Source organism: Aethalodelphis obliquidens, unplaced genomic scaffold (genome assembly GCF_003676395.1).
Source record: "Aethalodelphis obliquidens isolate GAN/ISIS:26980383/991018 unplaced genomic scaffold, ASM367639v1 scaffold11, whole genome shotgun sequence".
Classification (NCBI taxonomy): domain Eukaryota; kingdom Metazoa; phylum Chordata; class Mammalia; order Artiodactyla; family Delphinidae; genus Aethalodelphis; species Aethalodelphis obliquidens.
In genome coordinates, this window is record NW_020837955.1 from 38,614,559 (window position 1) to 38,631,678 (window position 17,120).

General features: G+C 50.2%; 1 protein-coding gene across 7 annotated transcripts in view; it reads right to left on the minus strand.

The window, feature by feature from the left end:
• The window catches only part of CTBP2 (C-terminal binding protein 2), a 166,913-nt gene that overhangs the window by 107,564 nt on the left and 42,229 nt on the right, over positions 1-17,120 (minus strand). For 6 of the 7 annotated variants that reach the window (XM_027112898.1, XM_027112894.1, XM_027112900.1 and 3 more), the window contains one exon: positions 10,666-10,769. The gene's annotated coding sequence lies outside the window, so the exon portion shown is untranslated. Of the gene's footprint in view, positions 1-10,665; positions 10,770-11,508; positions 11,681-17,120 lie in introns of those variants that run through there. The other variant, XM_027112895.1, reaches the window with a different exon arrangement.

Sequence of the window (17,120 nt, forward strand, 5' to 3'; positions counted from 1 at the left end):
GAGAGAGAGAGAGAGAGAGGGAGGGAGAGAGAGAAATTCTCAAGCTTCTGCCCCTTGAGGAAATCTGGAGCCCTTAGTGTTTCTTCAGCTTGAGGTGGCGGGATGTGTGCGGAGGAAAATTCTAAGACAGACAAGGCCATAACAATGCTATTATCCTCTGAAACGTTATGCATTTTCCTAAACCTGTATGTTTAGAGATTACCCTTTGGGGGAGGAGAAGGTGGGGACGAGAAAGACAGGCAGAATAAGAAACCATGAAACTAAAATTGATTTAAAAGATGCAGTTGTCCTTCTTCCTATACCTCTCTTCCTAGATTGCAAATCAAAATCTGCATTTAAATAGAATATTTTTAATGTAAAAAAAACCCAGGAAGCCCTAGGGTACAGAGGTATTGCGTTCAACATCTACGGGCACAGCACTGCATTTTAAATGAGATGTGGCATCTTGAAATTTACTGGATAGATTACACATTCCAAATTGTCTTGTTATTACTACTATTTTTACTAAATTCTCCTATCCTAATAAGTGTGTTTCTTTTATCGCCAGGCTTGTTAATAAAAGTAATGTGCTATTACATCATGCTATCTATCAATTGAATCTTGAGAAAAGATTACACCGATCCAAGGATCTCATAAGCCCCTGGCTCTGATAATTCCAGCCATTATTCAGTGTGAAATTCAAACAGTCTGAATTCATTAACATTGGTTGTTACAAATCTGCATTTTCAGACTTCGCCATAAAATGCAGGAGTCCAAACCCGGTGACCTGAATCTAACAGCCTTTCATGAGAAGTAGCCGCGCTAACTGGCCTCTCCCAGCGCTGCTCCAGGATAAAGCCCCATGTGCTTGCCCCTCTCCACGGCTGACCCGGTCACCGCTGGGGAGGGTCAGGCCGAGTCGGCCTCAGCCCTGCTGGTCACACTCAACGTTCAGGCAAATTGCAGAGACCTGAGCCACTGACAGGAGAATGGGGACCCTCTCCCAGAGAAGGACACACATCATCAGACAGGTATCCAGGTAGCCAGTCACACCTGGGCACAGTACCCTGCCACCAGCACCTTGGCGCCGCCGTGGCTCGGATCAGCTCACCCTCATGAAATGAAGAGCTCAAACTCAACATGTACAACATGTGCAAAAGGCCTCAGGGAACCCTAAACCTTCATTCCTTGACAAAGAAACATCACTACCAGGTTGGTGGGAAAGGAGATGGGTTCCACTTCCAACATCCCAGGAGGAAAACATGACAGAAGTGCCGTGAACCAGGAAGTCTAAGGTTCTGTCCATCTTCCGTCTCAACGTTCATAGCAGCCAGACCACAGGGGCCTCCTTGGAGAGACACACTCTGTGCTCCAAGCTCCTCCAGCCGTCGGCAGGTCACCAGGGTTCCCCTCCAAGCTAAGTGAAATGAATGACTATCTCATTTACTGATGCTGTTAATAATGATGATGGTGGTGGTGGTCATTCTCTATTAAGCCCTTACAATGTACCAGGAACTTGCCGAGTCCTCCTCAATGACTGTTTCGTTGAACTCCCGCTACTCTGAGGTTCAGTACCACTTACTATTCACCCCCATCTGACAGAGAGGGATTCTGAGGCACTAAGTGCAGAGGGGTTTCGTTTGCCCAAGGTTGGCGCCATCCGAGGTGGCCCAGGACACGCCCCGCAAGCATTTCCTGGCACTGCCTTCAGTACCTTTCCCTCCACCCACCACCAAGCCCACGGCCAAGTCTTCGCCTTGGCAACTGGAATCTTTACCCTCCCTGTGCAAAAACAAGACGGAGGTGGGCTTCCCTGGTGGTGCAGTGGTTAAGAATCCACCTGATAATGCAGGGGACACAGGTTCGAACCCTGGTCCGGGAAGATCCCACATGCTGCGGAGCAACTAAGCCCGTGTGCCACAACTACTGAGCCTGCGCTCTAGAGCCCGCAAGCCACAGCTACTGAGCCCGTGTGCTACAACTACTGAAGCCCACGTGCCTAGAGCCCGTGCTCCGCAACAAGAGAAGCCACCACTATGAGAAGCCCACACATCGCAACGAAGAGTAGCCCCCGCTCGCCGCAACTAGAGAAAGCCCGTGTGCAGCAACGAAGACCCAATACAGCCAAAAATAAATAAATAAAATAAATAAACTTATTAAAAAAAAAAAAAAGAAGGCGGTGCCAAAGCCATGGGGCTCTGGAGGGACGCCTGTTATGATGCAATCCCAGACTAAAGAGCTGGGCGGTTTCCCAGCCAAGTCTAAGGCCGCATCACTCTGCTCTATTTAAACACGCAAGCAGAAGGCTTTCCAGCCTTAAACAGGCCTCTGCAGTGCTGCCACTGAAGCCTGTGGGAGATCAGAGTACAAATCAGTAAGAACCCTCTCTTCTAGAGGAAGCTGCAACCCTATGTCGTGGTTTAGAGTCATCTTCTGCTGTAATTAGGAAGTGGAAGTGAGTCTGAATTATGAAAGGCCAGGAGTCCTGTACTCTCAAAGTTAGGGTTTTTAACAAACATGGGACTGGGGTCATCAGATACGCATACACAAAATACCAGTTTCCAAATCTCCAAAGGCAGGCAAAGCATGCAGCCACCGTGATGGGTCCACGAAGGAATCTGATACACCCTCCATCTGTCCTTCAGTCCCAAGGGACCTGGGACTACAGGTCCTTGTAATCCCAGCTCAGATTCAATCAAGGCGGCTGAATCACAACTCCCCCTCACCCAGGAAGCCACCACAAGCACAGCACCCCAGAGCACAGGAGAGTACAGCTAGCTGGGTCCCCAAGCTACACAGAATTCAAACTCCCCGCCCCACCTGTGTCCCACCTGCAAGTAGGGGAGGCAGGGACAGGCTCTCCTGCCGCGGAAAGCTCGGGAACATGGACATATTATTTCAGAGCACGTACACCTCCTCCAAACAGGTAGTGCACCATGCTGGCTTGCCTTCCGTCAGCAGAAGACACTCCCAGCTGACGCAGAATCAACCCTTCCTTCCAGACAGATGCTGGGACGGTTCCTGCACAGGTCCAGCCATCCCACACCTCCCTGGTCCCTCTGCAGCCTGGGATTCATTCATTCAAAAAAGAGTCCTGTGGCATCTGTAACGTGCGAACCATGCACAGAAAATCAAGGAGACCATGAGGGCATCGGACGTGACCTCTGCCTCACAGAGCTTTTGAAAATCACTCTGGAAGATTCCATGTTAACAGAGAACTAATCCTGAATCCGAGTCCATTCACAAAACCTTTGTCTACTTTCACCTGATAGAGTCAGAAGCCTCAGCATCATCAGAGAGTCTGAAGTCCTGGGTTTCTGTGTTATAATGACTGGGCAACCCTCCTGCACCAGCGAACATGAGTGAGGACCCAAACGTGTTAGGGGGTGATGGGCACCCAGCAAAGACAAGCCCAGTAGGTTATCAATATTGATTAAGAGATGCAGATGAGGCCAAGGGCATGCTGAGTCAGTATCTTGCAGGACTGCGCACCCACCCTCCCACAGCGCTTCTTCCACATTTCCATTCCTGGGTTGTGGACACCTGTCTTCAGTCTGCAGAAGGGCTGGGACGCAGGTGGCCGTGACCGGATGAACCGAGGGGCACCCAGTAAACCTGCATTGCCCCAAAGCTCCTCCTGAGAAGGGGGAAGGCCTGTTTTGAGGCTCTGGTGTCCAGAACGAAAGCACCGCCCAGCAAACAGCCCCCCCGCCCCGGACCTGACGAAATGGATCGCTGCCCTGCGCTGCTTCAGCTGAATTTTTCAAGGAGTTGCAGGTTACACCCTGCCCAGGCCAACAAAGGTTTCCTTTGAGTTAAACAATGTATAGCTGAACCAGAAGAAGGGAGGCGACCACAGACCAGGTATTGAGTTACAAGACACAGGAACCAGATATCTTTGCCACGAACTCATTTTCTGCAAATCTCCTGTATTAAAAGACAGCACAATACCGTCCGATAAGTCAATGCTGCTCTAAGCGGATCCAACTGGAAGCTCACGAGGACACCTGATCCACCAGCCTCGAGAAAAGACGGAATGGGGGGTCCCGGGTGGGAGCCGCTGGAGTTGATCAGTAGACACATATGAAGAAATGGAAGTTAAGCACCGGCAGCAGATGTTCGGAACTGCTACGCACCCGTGGCTTGCGTTTTTGACCCCCACACATTCGTATTTTTTCCCTAACGTTCTATCTTCTTGCCGAATATAATTAATTTCAGCAGCTTCTGTAACTTACCCCACAGGTTGTTGCTGTTTCCTTTACACAGTATACTGCTGAGAAATTGATTTGTTTGCTCCCTCTGTCTAAAGGAACCACGTTATGAAATATGTATAAATGTCACTGCTCGGGCTGCTGCTGAAGAGAAGGACAGAAAAAATGTCCCATCTTACTCCTTGCACAGGGGTCCACTCACGGCAGACATTCTCGTCCGTTACCAGCCTGCCTGCTCACGCACAAACCAATGAATTACGAAGCATTTTCTTTTTAAACCTCCTATTTATCTTTAACTGGTAGGAGTCTAAGAGAATTATCTCTTTTTTTAAAGGGAATTATCTTAATTGCTACGTACAAAGAGTGAATTGCAAATGTGTTCAGTTAACCAGGAAGACTTTGTTTTTACCAGCACGGGGCCAGGTGGGAGTTGCCAAGGTTGCCAAAAATAAAGGAATCAATAAAGCAAATGTGTTGAGCTGCTTGTTAGGTGGACGCTAGGGAAGGGGGAAGCCGCAGGCAACGGTCCTGGGGACAACCTCCACCGGGGACCACTGAATCCTCAGACATTTCCTAAAGCCTTACTTTGGAAAATGCACCAAATCAGGATCCAGAAATTAAATGATGAAGAACTCTGTAAGTACCCCGGTTCTTTCCGCATCACGTGTGGGCTCTTTCTTGAGCTGTGGAGTATTTCCTTAGCATTTGCAGCTGAGGAATTTGAGGCTAAGTTGAAAGTAATGCCAGATTTACACTTGAACCTGGAGAGATGCTGTGTTCCTCCACAAAAATCTAAATGGAATGATCACCAAAATGACCTAAAAGTAAGATTATATTTTAAAAAGATGTTATTGGCCCAATGCATTCTAGAAATAGTAGTTACGTTGGCAGTGGTAACACACAAATGCTAAACAAAAATATTTATACAAAGAAATAAGCTCTTCGTCTCCCATTAATGACACCCAGAGCGCTGGATTGAGACCCAAACATTTTTAAATGAGAAAGCTCATTTCCCCACCCACTCACACAGTGACATGAACATCCTCGGTCTGAAACTTACAGTAAACATGAACTATCATTTCCTTCAACATGCGTGGCCCTTACCCCACGCAGGCTCGCGCCTCCATCCACTCCTCCCATTCTCCCTCCCTCTCACACATACATGCTCCACGTCCCAGGGAAATGGTAAGGAGCAGACCAGTGACAATGGCCTCTAGTTGTCCCATAACCTGGGGCTGCTGTTCCTCTGTCTACTGGGAAGCCAGGGGCAGAAATGCTTCTGTGTGGCGTCTGTTCAGGTTCCCATCGTGGCTGGCCTTAGAGGTGCTTTCCCTGCACACAGCCACACCCCTGGGGACAAGGGGCAGCCCATGGTCAGCCCCCCTTCCCACGGACCAAGTGCTTGAGGCAGGGATGGACCCCACCATGCACACGAGAACGTGAACTTCCCGGAAAGCTGAGGACCCCAGAAGTCATCACGACAAAGTCATCACTACAGAGGGATCCTGCATACTGGCAAAGCAAGTCACAGGACTGCGGTGTTTCAGCAGGGACCAAGGGAACCCTGAGCCTGGGGTTACGCCATCGGTGTCCAAGCCGCAGGTCTACTCATGGGCGCCGTGTGCTGGCATATGATCTCAGCGTCAAGTGCTTCGCTAATAAAACAGGGATCTTGGGGCTTCCCTGGTGGCACAGTGGTTGAGAGTCCGCCTGCCGATGCAGGGGACATGGGTTCGTGCCCTGGTCCGGGAAGATTCCACATGCCGCAGAGCGGCTGGGCCCGTGAGCCATGGCCTCTGAGCCGGGGCGTCCAGAGCCTGTGCTCCGCAACGGGAGAGAGGCCACAACAGTGAGAGGCCCGCATACCGCAAAAATAAAAATAAAAATAAAAATAAATAAAACAGGGATCTTAGCCAAGGTTATAGGATCTTGGGAAGAGAGGGCCACATACCTAGTGTGTCCGCGCGCAACGCTGTATGGCATGCTCAGTATTGACCCAAGCCCCGCTCCACCAGGAGAGAGGGCCGTGGCCCCGCTGCTCTCCTGTGGCCGCAAGGAGCCATCCCTCCCAGGCACAGACTTCCAGCAGGAACACAGCTTGGCAGAGACCCTCCCTGGCCGGGAACCCCAGGAAGTACAGGCAGGCTGGCTTGTTGCGGACACATGGATGACAGAGTTCCGGGCCTCCCTGGCCTCGCTGGTTGATTAGAACCAGTCCTGAGGGCTGGGAGGTGGGGACAGCACCAGCAGAGCAGTGACCCACCAGAAGGTAGGGGCCAGGGGCCTGACCCCCATGTGACCGGGACAAGGACAGACTTTGAAAACAGAACAAAGGGACTAGGTGGATGATCTCTCTGGTCCTACCCAGGAGCCTTGCTGGGATCTGGAAATTCCCTGGAGGAAAGGACAAGGGCTGAATCAACACCTCCCAGAGAAGGGCTCCTACAGGAACTTGGATCTGCAGCTCATGAATAAAACACAAGCAAGAACCAAGACCCCAGAGCTCCAGCTGAGACCCCTCCTCCCCTCTCCGCAGACAGCAGGGCCCGAAGCTCCACCAGCATCTTCCCTGCCGCCCCCGTCTCGGCCTCCTGGCTGTTTCTCATCTAGAGAGTCCCCTGGAGATGAAAGGCCCAGCATATGTTGCTCTGGTTTGTGTTTTCCGATGTTGGCAGTTGTGCCTCTAGTCTAAAAACCGGAGCAGGATCACACGTCCCTAGTGCAGGCTGCATGGAAAGAGTGGACGGGTGACGGCCAGGGCAGGCCAAGAACTCCAGGGGACCCTGGAGGCCACAACACGAGGCCCAGCATGACCACAGCCAGCTCCCTCCAGTGCTCAAGCAGTGAGAGTCAGACTCACTGCAAGGTGTGGGCATTTATTTCTGGAGTAAAGCAATACTTTCCCTTCTGTTTCGCGGGGAAGAAAGCTGTGCTGGCAGAAACGGGGCAGAGGCCCTAATGGGGCCCACTGGCCCACTAAAGCCATACTCAGATCGGAGCGGCCTGGACCCCACAACAGACCTTGCGAGGCCCTCCCCTCTGAGTCACCAGCACCAGGGGAACCTCAGATCACCTTCCCCTGGGGCTCTGCGGGGCAGGTCAAGCTTCCACATCATCATTGCAATCTGTCAACATAAAGCAGCGCGCAAGCCTCTCTGGGTGCCGGCAGCCGGATACGCTGTCACATCTTTGACAAACCGCAGCCACCGCTACGCCACCATCATTTTACAGAATAAGAGCTAAGGGCCGTGATTTGCATTTCCACTTAGCTGGAGACATTTGACAAAAAGCACTCATTTTTCCCTGACGCTTCTGTTAAAATTACAAGGTAACTTGGTACCGCCACAAATATTAATGCTTAATAACAAAATGGTACAAGAAAAAACAATGACCCATCTGAACCACTGGAGAACTAAGTCTGGTTCCAGAAGTCAGCGAACCACGGAGCACGTCGGGGTTTCACTGTAACAAGCGATGACGTACAGAATGGACAGTAAAAGCAGAACAAAATGCAACAGATCTACATGTCGCGTGTTGTCGTTCATTAGTGATGACCAAATGAGCCTCTTTGCACGGGGGGAGGAGGCTGACATGTCTAATTTGAAGTTATGAAAAGAAAAAAGCCACAACCAGACTATCAGGTCTAGAATAATAGAAATAGAATGCTTCTAAGTGAGGGCACGCACAAATATACTAAGAGGACAAAAACGACGCATAAATGGTTCCAGCACCACACAGGTTTGCCATTCCAAGACTGCGACTTTTCATGAATTTTGTGTCTTTTGTCTATTTCCTTCTCTTCTGCCTACATTAAAAAGGATTTGTCTAGGAGATCTCAACAGGTAAGCTACCAGGTTGAAATCAACATGTGGTCCCTTGCTCTGGCTGCAATTCAAGATACCCCTCTTGTGTTGCTAGGTATTGACTGCAGTTGGGGCTGAATGAGTAGCCATCCAACGAGTGGGGTACAATGGACTGGGCACAGTGACAAGCCACAGAGAAAAGAGCCAAGAACTAACACACGCTTCTGGGACACGCGAGAACCACACCCTGTGAGTGTACACAGGGGTGGTCAGGGACGAAGGTTAACCCACTGGCAGGGTGCCCAGTGCTGGGGAGCAGCCAGGCCATCGGGGTCACAGTCAATGTGGGTGAGGTCACAGACACCACGAGGCATCCTCCAGGCATGGTGGCCATGCTCTAATGAGGGCCAACGCCAACATTACACCAAGCTTCTCAAGCTCTTCCAGAGTGCTATCAAAAACTGTTACCCCAAATTATGCCCAAAACACATAAGTGCTGAGAACCACTGTACGAGGCCAATTGTGTGAGCGTGCTAGGTGCTAGGGAAAAATTTGCTATCAGGAATGGTGTTGCAATTTCATTCTGATATTGGATGCATTTATGCAATGTCAATGTTCCTCTCTCTGAGACAGAGATCACTGATAAACAGGATCCCGCAGTGGCTCAATTATTAGGTTGAGTCAAATGAAAATGCTGTTATGTAACCGTTTCTTGATATTTAAGAAGTCCATTTCATCCTTATACTGTGGATTTCCACATTCTTATCTTTAGAGAAGTAGTTTTCCAACCCCGTGGTGTCTACAAAACGTACCAAGCATCACTCTCAAGTCTTGGCACCCAGCCGAGACGCTCCCTCAGGTGAACCTCGGGTGACTTTCTGTGAAGGACTCGAGGATCGGGCACTGGCAGTGCTTGGACATGGAACTGGACAACCGTGGGGGTCTGACGGATTTCCATCACTGTGACCCACTGAAAACATCTTCAGTGCCGTTACCCAATCCTGGAATTAACACCCCACCAACCCCAGGTCCACAAAGAATGTGTACAACAACATCCCGGCCTGAGAACCCCGGGCAGATTCCAGCACGCAGGGTCTTTAAAAAAAGGTTTCTTTTAGAAGAATGAGTGAGAGCCAGAAAAGAAATAAATGTTGGCCTTAAAAGGCAAAGTTGAGTGTATACGGTTGAGAGTGGCCATCATGACTAATAGATACACCCATGTCCCACCCCCAAAAGAAGGTTCACTGATATTTCTAGTTTCTCATCGCCCCAGTACAAAGATTCTTAGAATTGTTCAAAGATTACGGAGTGTCTCTGATAAGTAACCTCTGTGAACTTCATGCTCTGCCATGGCCTTTGGCTGGGCAGCCTTCTCAGATCACTCTTGGGAAAGGTTTCCGGGTTTCTACAAGGCGGGGGCTCGTGGGGACCACTCCAGTACAACTACTCATGTCACAAATAAGGCCTCCCAGAGGGACCTGCTGGGAAGTGGGCTCCGTGAGCCCAGGTCCGGAGCAGCAGCCCCGTGTTGGCAACTGACCCTAGTCCATGGGAAAAGGCAGTGAGACCCTTCCCCGGGCCACACCCACTGGTTGGGTTGAGACTGAGGGTCAGTTCGGGCCCCCTGGCGATCACCGGCTAAAGCCGTGCCTAAGGCTGCATTTTAAGGCCAACATTTCTTTCTGTGTTATTATTTATTCCAGACCGTGTGTGCTGGAATCTGCCCAGGATTCTCAGGCAGGGAATCCTGTTGTACAAATTTCTTGTGGGCCTTTGACCTTTCTCCAAACCTGAGGGTCTGTCCTACTCAATACTGCAGGGAACAAGCCTGGGGGTTGACAGAAAGAACGGTGAGAAACGGCTCACACTCTTTTTTCTGGCTTTAAGATGACATTGTCAGCTCAAGGAGAAAACATTTTTTTCAACAGGATAAAAATCAATCATTTCTGAGAAGTTGCCATGTTGAGAGTCTAAGATCTAGGTTTTGTGGGAAATGGCTAAAGGCATGTTGAAATTAACTCAGGACCCCCAAAAGTCCTTGCTATGGACGGAAGACTGAACTCTGTTCATTGGTATTTTCTCAACCATACTCCAAATAAGCAGACAGTTGAAGGCTCTCCTCAGCCCACATCCCACATCCCTAATCCATTCCACCAGAAAAAAAACCATTCTATGTTCAAGACATCCTAGAGGTTGGCAAGTCTGAAAATCTTAGCTCATTAAAGATGTACCATCCTCAGCAAGCTGCTGTCTCCCTAAAGACGTCCATCTACCATTTGCCCAAGCCACTCGGGGTGGCGTGGACGGTTTCCCCAATTCATTTTTATTCTTTGTAATTAATATGTCGAGAAGTCCTAACACGGCTCCATCCTGACTTGAGTTTCCTGGTGTAATTTCCATTGACTTATCTCTATAGCAGCAGCGGCAGCAGCAACAATCACTTTACACTGAACTATATTGCTTCAGAGTTAATTACATGTATTTTGCTTTTGATCAATGAAAATACCAGATGCAATTAATTGAAAGACAATCAATACGATCCCGCTATTAGATGTCCCGATGAAACATCCTGAGGCTGCCAGCGATCCAGTCATCAACCAACTGCAAACACATTCCAAAGGGGATTTTGAAAAACCTGAACTTTTACCTGGAGATATTTTACAATAACTCACCAATATAAATGTGTCCGCAAACTCTATAGTTCACACGATGGGCTCTCCGTCTTTTTAAGAGAATCCAGCTTCATCGGTTCAAAACCATTTAAGGCGATGAAACCCTGAAAGCAAAATGAATTGGATCAGTGAAGCTGAAGCAGTGACTTCTTCCTTGTTTACATCTAGCCATCCTTGAACTGCATTTTTCCAGTGCCTTCGATTCTAAGCTACCAGAGGTTATTAAATGGTTTCATTAAAAGTACTACTTGTCTTGCTTTGGTCGTACACCAGATCACATGAGACGGTAGAGCACCAGGACCAAGGAACGCTTTCCATCTATTTCGACACGAAGCCAAGTGTGCAACACCAGAAGGTGATATTGCGTCATCGCCGTGAAAATGTCATTTAACTTCTTTGCATCTCCAAGTAGCAAGCAAAGGGACAAAACAATCATATTATCTTCCAGCAAAAAGTCTTACCAACTGTTTGAGAAATATGGAATTCAGAAGCCCACGGTTTATAAGTGCTATTAGCATAAATGCTGACAACTGTTAATCCACTGTAACTGATGAACGGTTGCAGTTGTCATTAAGAGAAGGCACTTTAACTTACTACTGAAATTGATTACTCAGTTAAGAATTCAATCCTAATGTTCGATAAAATTGCACTTTCTTGGCAAAGGCAATATGAAATGAGGTGATGCATTACACAGCACTCGCATTTATTTTACTATACATGGAATGAAGAGGAGATATATGGGACCATCCACATTATCTGAACCACTTCCTGTGCACACAAAGCAGTAAGAGGGGGCAGGTGGGGAAGTTACTCCTCCCCGGGGCTGACAGAAAAGGCAAACACCTGGGCAGGAGGCGTGTCCAGGTGTCTTTTCTGTGCCTTTCCCACGAAGGACAGATGCAATTTCAATATTGGAGCTGCTATGGCACCGGGGCGTCTGTGTTTTAAGGTCGTCCTTTCTCAAGTCCCGTGAGGATGAACTGTTGCAGCCATCCCTGACCATCTCCAAGCTCACCTTACGATCAGTCAGGATACAAATAGTTGATTAATATTTTTTTTAATGTATGAAATTACCGTAACCAGTTTCCCAGCTGCACTCTACTTTTCAAACCATTCAAAAGAAAACCATACTCCTGTGTTCTCTCTAATGTAAGGAAGGGTCCAAGTCCTGACACCAGCCAGCTCCTACTTCGCAATTACAAGAGTTCACAGCAGGAACAGGGTGGTCCCCATGGTCAGGGTTACCATAATACCCAAGGTCAAGAAGTAATTCACTCCCACTGTGCCTCCACACCACCTTACACCCCAAACTTTCCAATTCAAGGGAGATGGGTGCGGAGAACAGAGACATCCCAGCCTCTGAAATGCTAGGAAGGAGGGACGGGCGTGGGCTCTCAGTAGTTCCAAGCCTCTAATGACACAGTAGTCTCATGTTGACTAAGCATCTATTATTGCCAAGGAACCAGCCTTTGGAGGCAGCGAGAGCTTGCCTAGCAAACTCTCGTCCACCCTTCAAAACCCATACCCTAGACATCTGTGACACCTTCACTCCTGACTGCCAGGCTGTGACATACTCTACCCATCGCCAAGTCTCTAAACGTTTAAATGCCTTGATCACGCATTATTCATCTCCAAAGTCTTCCACGTCTGGGATACAGTAGGAAATCAAATATTTAACTAACTGCATATATATATATACACCTGTCTGTAACATTGTTTTCAGCTAAGGTCTGAAGACAACGGCAACATGTTAACACCTACCTAATCTTATTGGTGGGCACAGGTTCTTTCCTTGAGATACTTCATAGTCAAAGTAATTAAACAAGGAACAGACAACTCGGACGGTGACGTTTCACGGAATTTTAAGCCAAAAATTCAGAAGAGCCTGCAGACTGCCCGAGCGAACGGTGACGGCTTATTTAGTGGATTAAGAATGTTAAAAAGCTTGGAAGACTGTCAGAATCTTTAAAGCAAGTGCCCATTGTTACGCGAAGGTGGAAAGAAGTACTTAAAAAGAATGCAGCTACAGAAAGGCTAAAAAGGCTAAAAATTCAAAAACACTTGTTTCCATAGATACTTGATGACAGTGCAACAGGGAGTAGTGCCCCGCAGATGTGCCAGGGGAAATGTTCTTGGCAGGATTCCTCCAAGAACTTCTAGGAGTATACAAGACACAGAAACGACTTAGCTAATTAAAATCACCACCGCTCCTCCACGAGCAGCCCCAGGAAGCTAAGCGGGCTCTTCCACCAAGTGACTCGGCCTCGGCCAGTAAATGCCAGGCAGCTCCAAGTTCACTCGCTGCTTCTGGCCGAGGAAAAGGGCATCTATTTTTGGCCCGTATGATCAACCTCAGTGAATCTACTAAACGTCACTTGGCAAATGTGTTCCACCCATAGTTGATGACGATGAGGGGCTGTGTGTGTGGGTGCGTGCGTGCGCGCGCGCGCGCACACACACACACACACACACACAGACACACACACACACACGGAACAGCAGTACCCAGAGCCTGGTGGAGTCCAAGCCAGGGCTGGGGCTTTCATATAGGAAACTTATAAATTCACGACACATCGCCTAGAAGGGTCCCTACCACCTGGATTTTTAGTTTCTTCTTACACCGAGTCGGGCATATGAAAAGTACCTTGTAGGTCTATAGGTAATAAGTCTACTTTTCTGAAACTGAATGAGATGCGCTCTAAAAAGGTCTGGAAGGGGGGGGTCCTGAGAGACTCTGCCCCGGCTCATTCCAGGAGGACCAGTCTGGCCCCCACTTGAATTTCACCCTCTTTCAGAACGGCTCCTGCGCTCTGCCCTGTGCCCTTCATCATCCAAACTCCAGAGAGAGAAGAGGGGCCACAGGCTCAGCGTGGGCGCCCCGGCATCCCCCCTCGGCCTGCGACAGGCAGCACCAAGTGCCCACCTACTTGCACTTATTCTGCATGAACTTATTCCTAACGTCTCTAACGCTTTGATGTGTCAGCTCCTGTTACCATTCGGGGCCTGCCTGAGCCCCACTTGGATTCTCTGCTCTGCCTGACTCGTATATGGGTCATCTAGGCTTTAAGACGCCCGCCCTCTGTCCTGCTAGGGCAAGTGGGGGCCCCTTCACCCACTGCTTCCTCCCCTCCCGGATGGCCAGTGAGCAAAAGTGAGGCCTGGCTTGGACATTTATTAGCCGGAGAGAGATCCTCATGTGGTAACTGGACAGAAGCAAGAGGCCCAGGCTTGAGGAGAGCAGTGGCCTTATCTGGAACCTGCCCTCCTTCACGCCGGGCTCATCTCAGATCCAGGGGGCCCCATGCACGCTTACTACTTAAACAGAGAACCAGAAAGTAGTCTGCAGAATCATCCCTTGGCCCCCACAGATTTACTGCAATAGAGGGGCTAGTGGGAGAGGACAAAGGAGAGAGCACGGAGTTAACAGGACACTGCAGAGAAGCAGCCCAGGCTCCACAGGTCAAGGTGACCAACGCCCTGGGACTCTGTCTTGTCTGAGACAGAGAAGGCAGCATCTGCCTCACAGGTGATCAGGTCCTTTCACAGTGGTAATGCCCGGGGAGCTCGGCGCTCGGCCTGTGCACAGCCAGTACTCAGTAAATCCAGTCCTCAGCAGGCTTGGCACGCGGCTCCAGGACACAGGACAAGCTTGTCATCATCAGCGTCTGCTAAGAACCAAACCAATCTCTGCTCACATCACGAGATAAATGGTTCCTGTTTGGCCTAAGAGTCCAATACTCCTCACCACATCTCTGAGGGACCTACACGCTCCCCCCCCCCGGGGGGCCTCGCCCTCCCCTTGGTGACAGTCCTGCGGGCATGGCTGTGCTCAGAAAATGAACAAAGGACCGGGGGAAGAAGCATCCAGAAACCCCGGCCTTCTCTCTCATCAATGTTCTCTTGGCTCGGACGCTGCTGGCTGGCCCTCTCAAGAGGGCGCCTGTTGTTATCGAATGTAAGACTGAGCCCTGCTGAAGTGATGATGTATTGCCTTCCAGGAAATGCTGGTCCGCCCACAGCTGCAGGGCCCACAGCTACCACGGGGCAACCTGCTGCCCACCAGTGCCTCCGGGCAGAAGGAGCCACTTGCCCATGGGCTGCTGCAAGAGGGACCCACAGACGCGGAACTTGAGCCCCAGCTCAAGGGAGCCGTGGTGACCTGAAGATCCACGTGCAAGCCCTGTGTCAACCTATTCACCCCTCCTGCTGCACACGCTAGCCACGCAGCACCATTTCAGGGTGTCCATCTGTGTAAAAGGGGAGTGACCCTCCACGGTGGAATCACGATGAGGATGTGAGGACATGGGACGCGGGTGCCAGGGGCTTGCCCACGTGTCCACAGCGGGGCCTCACAACTATCTCAAGTTCAAGGGTGGCAGGCGGGGAAAAGTCCCGAGTAGATGTGGAACCCAGAAATCCACAGAGAAACCAAATGTCCGCCCCCTAAAACCGACCTGCCCCTATCAGCAAGAAAGAAGTCCTTCTGGCCAAAGCGGGACGTGCCCAGACAGAGGCGCCAGAGGCCAAGTCAAGGCCGGGGGCCGCGACTCCTGGGATACATTCCACGGGACCCCTGAGCAGCCCGGGCCCCTCCCCACCCCCTCCAGCTCCCGGCTCACACCTGACCACCCTCAGCAGGTCTGCCACACATCCAGGGATGCAGAAGGACCCACAAAGGGATGGCTTCCGGCTGCCCTCAGCTGACTAGGCGGGGTAACCAGAGCTGCATGCTTGGGGGGCTGCTGGGGGCACAGACAGGCATCTCTGAGCAACATGGGGAGTGGGAGGGGCCTGCAGCTGCTAGGATGTGGCCTCTCCCCGCACTCAGAACTCGGGGCCACACGTGTGTGATCTGCCCCTAACCAGGACCTCAGGCTGACACAGTGAAGGCACAAGCCCAGGTCACCTGGGAAGGGCCCCCCTTCCCTCCCCACGTGTATTTATGCGCCTGCCCAGCCTCTCAGTATTAACGCACCCCCAGAAAGGCCTAGCCCATCAGGCACGAAGCAGTGTGGAATTCTGGTGTGCTTGTCACACTGGGAAAACCAAGGAAAAGACTACGTCCTCTGGAGAGGGAAACGCTGGACAAGACGGAATTAACACGGTGTGACCTGACATACTTTCCCCTTAGCTCAGCTGCACCATTCCTTCCCAGGATCCAATTCCACGTACTACTGCCTAATAGTGAATAAACCATATGAATTAGCTTGGAAACAATTTTCCTTTATTGAGGCAGGAGGACCCTGAAAGCTAATTCTTTCCATGTCCCTATACAGCCACACTGGTGTCAAGACACCTAAGGTCAAATCAACACTTCATTATTACTGCCCACCCCGCCATGTGCAAGAGTTTCAACTTCAATAAGAAAAATGCCCTCCGGGCACAAACTTTACATACAGTCTTTGTAGAGAGAATGTTTACGGAAATTTTGTAATATTAAATATGTTCAGCTGCATTTAAGTTTTAAGAACATGAAAGGGCCCAACAGCCAAGATTTCAGAACTCTTGTCTTCAAATATAAGGAGAGGCAGTGGAAAACTGTAAGGGAAGTCTTGGAACTCTGCCACTTTCTTAAGGAAAACAAAATAGGATATTGTCTCAGTGTTGTCTCAGGTGTAGTCAATTAACGTGGCCGCTCCTCTGCTGCCTTTCAGCTTTCTGCACCCACCCTACAGAGCCGGCAGATTTGAGCCCAGCTAGGTGACCAGGAACTGCCTAGCCTCGCAGCATTAGCTGGGCTTCAATCCTCTGGGGAAAGGCTCTGTTCTCAGTGGCTCCAGCAATGGAGAAATAAACAAGGGCGTGAGGCTGTCAGACTGGCGGGGCAGGGGGGAATTGGAAACAACTGGAGAAATGGACACGGAAAGCAAATCGATAAACGGGTGCTGCAAATTCGGCACAACAGGAGCCAAGTTTTGAAAGAAAAAAAAAGTGGTTCAGTGGGCAGCAACCACACACACGACGACGTCATCCTGTGAATTCAAGCCGCGTTCCCACACCCCAAACTGCCCAGCTGGCCCTCAACGTGCAGGCAGCGGGTCTGGGCAGTCTGACTGCCGGTTCCCGTAAGCCTGGCTGGGCCCCCACGAGTCTGTCCCAATGTCAGACAAGCTGGGAAGCCGCCCTGTTAACTCTGAAGTGCCCAGAGGAGTGGGGGAGTCCTCGCTGGGGGAGGACCCTCTTCCAATCAGCCTGGCTCAAAGGGAAGCCTGGCCCCTGAGGTCTCAGCCCAATGTATCAGGCAGCGGAGGTGTAAACCCACAAGTCAAATCAGAGACACCTGTAGGTGGCCTTTTGTGGTTTCAAATGGTAACTGAACAAGAAAGCTATCAGCCCAGGCACACGCGCCTCTAGGAGAGGTTCCGGAACCTGCTGGGAGTGGAAGAGAGATGATATGGCCCAAGAACAGAGACCAGCTAGTAGCAACCACGAACCAGTAGGGCATCTTGAAATGA